Genomic DNA, 3831 nt, shown 5'->3' on the forward strand with positions numbered 1-3831 from the left:
ACTTGAACAAAACTGTACAAATCCAAATATATGGTACCCTAGGCATAACACCTACATGAACTTCTAACTTGTTGTCTCTTGAGGTCTCTGGGTGAGACTTGGATCCAACTTGTACAAATGCAAAACAAAAGTCAAACATAAAATAATAATAATAATGGTCAAATAAAATTAAAATGACTGTAGAGAATTGCTGGAGCAGACAGAAGAACCTGAGTATGGCATGGATAGACTACAGGAAAGCAATTGATAGTGTCCCACATAATTGGTTACTCAAGGCCCTTGAGATATATAAGATCTCTCCTGTCGTCTCCAAATTCTTACAAAGTAGCATGGCCAAGTGGAACGCACATCTTCTAAACCATAGTAATGGGAGTGAGCCAATCTAACAACATCACCATCAAACAAGGCATCTTTCAAGGTGACTCCGTCTCCCCATTCTTCTTTTGTATGGCACTGATCCCACTCTCAAACGAAATAAATAACACCAGGTATGGGTTCAAAGTTCATAATACAATTATAATATAAACCATCTGTTTTATATGGACAATCTGAAGCTGGTTTCTAGAAATGACGAAGAACTAGTAGGGCTGCTAACAGCTGTTAAAGAGTAAAGATTGCTTGCCAACAGAACATAGCAGTCTGGTTTAGGACTAATGTTGCTGTAATTTAGGCCCAGGAGACATCGTCTCCAGCTGGCTATACGACACGAACTGTGTCCTTATATTTTCAAGCAAGGGACTCTAGCACCCCCACTCAGCTCAAACTATATCTGTGTATCGCGATTTCCAGGTTATTTCCCTTCATCAGCACAGAATAATTGTTTGGCTAGAGGTAGAATTTTTTATTACCCACAAGGCTGGCCCTTTGAAATACAAGTACTACTCATTTTGGCAAGCTGAGTGGACTGGAGCAACAGTGAATAAATGTGAAATAAAGTGTTTTGCTCAAGGATACAATGTGTCACCAAGAATTGAACTCATGACCTTACACGCGTGAGCCAAACACCCTAACCTCTAAACAACTTACCTTCATACCTAGAGTTGAACTGTTCATGTAACCATGATGTCCTGGTGATCTGATGTGCTATCTTTCTTTATTCACATTGATTTGTGAATACAGTAATCCCTCAACCGTTGCAGTTATTACATTCCAAAATCCCACGCAATAGGTGAAAATTCATGATGTGAAGTAGAAACAGTACTGTACTGTATACTTTTAAAATTATTTTTATAATTTGTAAATATTTATTTTATTATAAATGCAAAACAACACCACACACTCGCCTCTCGAGTTTCCTTTTCCATACAGTATGTGCAGTTCTTTGTTTACTCATCTATGGTACACTACATATTTTCTTTTAATATATCTTAATTAATGTGTTAATTATTTAATTAATGCAAAACTGTACAGTATTTTTATTTATTAATTTATCAATTTTTAGGCATGAAAATGCTTATTTTACCACAGAAATTATTAAAGTCTAAAAAGAAAATAAATACCTATCGGCCGCTGAAACCCACAATATACTGAGGAGTCCATGATATAAATTTACACATATTAGCCAGAAAAATTCACAATGTACTGAGAGCGTGATAGGTGAACCGCAATATGGCAAGTGATTACTGTATACAACCGTATTGTATAATGCTGAGCATACATATTAATTGTTGTGGCGGATGCCTTCAGGTGAGAAGTGGGCCAGTCCAATCCTAATGAATAGTAGACTGACACAGTCAGTAATGGGCCAGTCCACTACTAATAAACAGTAGACTGACACAGTCAGTAATGTCAGTCAGCAAGGTACACTGTTCAGGCCAGTCCTGCAGAGACAACGAAATACATCGTCGTAAAGCGGGACATAACATTAACACAAGCATGTGTTCTTGCATGCTGAAATTAATACTACATGAAGAAGGTTGTGAAACAGCTGTAATCCTATAGAAGTTACATGATTAAATAAATGTTTACATCTCATACCTTCCTGGTTTTATGCTAGATATAGATGTAGGTGTTTTGTTTAAAAAACAAGTATCAGGTTTTCCTATAGATTTCCATTTGTCCCACTCTTGTCTGTGTTGGTGGCAGTGATGGTGGTGGTGGTGGTGGTGGTAGTAGTAGTAGTAGTAGTAGTAGTAGTAGTAGTAGTAATGGCAGCAGCAGTGGTGAAGTGGGAGTAGTGCTGCTGCTAGTGGTGGTGTCAGTGGAAGTAGTGACTGTCCATTCAACTCTAAAAACATATTTCAATAACTCATTTAAGATATTAGTAATAACAACAACAACTACAGCAACGACAAACACTGCTATGCAGGTCAACACTTACTTTAGTTGTGTTTTTTGTTGTTACTGTCACTGTTGTTGTTGCTTGTACCTAGGTAGGTCAGCTACAATGAAAAACTTTCCAGCTGTAACCATCATATTATTTGTTTTTATTCAAACATTGTTTATTTAGTTATTTGGGCAAAACATTTAAACTGTATCTAGAAGTGAAACTTATGACTGGAAGTTCAGGAGTTTTGGAGAGTATAGAGTTACTCCTTTGTCACTACTGTGGCCCATGGGGCCAAGGCATGAGTTATTGTTCAAAAAGCAAAGAAGTCATCAGAGAAGCCATACTCACAAAAGAAACATTATTTACATTTGACGGATATTTGTCCTCATCTTGTTTGTTGTTAACAACATTTCGGCTGATATACCCTCCAGCCTTCGTCAGGTGTCTTGGGGAAATTTCGAACCTGGGTTCTCATTCCTAACGATGTTACTATTATTATATTATTATTATTATTATTATTACTATTATTAATCAGGTCGCTGCCGTGAATCGAACTCGGAACCTTGGGGTTAGTAGCCCGCGCTCTTAACCACTCTTAACCAAGGTTCCGAGTTCGATTCACGGCAGCGACCTGATTAATAATAGTAATAAGAATAATAATAATATAATAATAGTAACATCGTTAGGAATGAGAACCCAGGTTCGAAATTTCCCCAAGACACCTGACGAAGGCTGGAGGGTATATCAGCCGAAACGTTGTGTTAACAACAAACAAGATGAGGACAAATATCCGTATAATGTAAATAATGTAAATAATTCCTCATCTCTTAAATATAGAACTGTGTCACAAAAGAAAGTTGTTAACTATGCAGGGAGTATGGAAAAGAATGTGTCAAGAAATGGGCCAAAATGTCATATGAAGGTTCACCAAAACAATATTGTAACACCTACAGCAAGAGGCACCCATCATTGCCACATTTGTGCAAAAGAGTGCAGGTCCCTAGCAGGATTGAAAAGTCTCATCTGTGTTGCCCATGTTTAAAAGAACAATCACAAAATGATATTTCCCAAAATTGTGTTGCAGCTTTTATGGATGTATAGATCTCCTTTGATTCTACTAAAAACTGTGTAGACCATTATACAATATATTGTTCTGGTTCACTCGTGGAAGTAACAATAGAAACTAACTTTAAAAAACAGTGGAACTTTATTCCTTCGTAAAGTGGTACAGGAGATCAAAGCAAGAAATATTACAAATTCTGGTGGTGGTTGTTAACCCATCATGTGGATAATTCAGCTTGGGTTGTTGTTGGTTACATATATATATACATATAGGGAACCCGTGGAAGAGGTAGGCCCAGGAAGACCTGGGCTGAGGTGGTGAGGCAAGACCTTCGTACATTGGGCCTCACCGAGGCGATGACTACTGACCGAGACCTTTGGAAATGTGCTGTGCGTGAGAAGACCCGGCAAGCCAAGTAAGATCGTTGCCAGTGCCCCTGGACTGGCTCTTGTGCGGGTGGCACATGAGATGCACCATTTTGAGCGTGGCCGTTGCCAGT

This window comes from Octopus bimaculoides, chromosome 17 (assembly GCF_001194135.2).
Source record: "Octopus bimaculoides isolate UCB-OBI-ISO-001 chromosome 17, ASM119413v2, whole genome shotgun sequence".
Taxonomy (NCBI): Eukaryota; Metazoa; Mollusca; class Cephalopoda; order Octopoda; family Octopodidae; genus Octopus; species Octopus bimaculoides.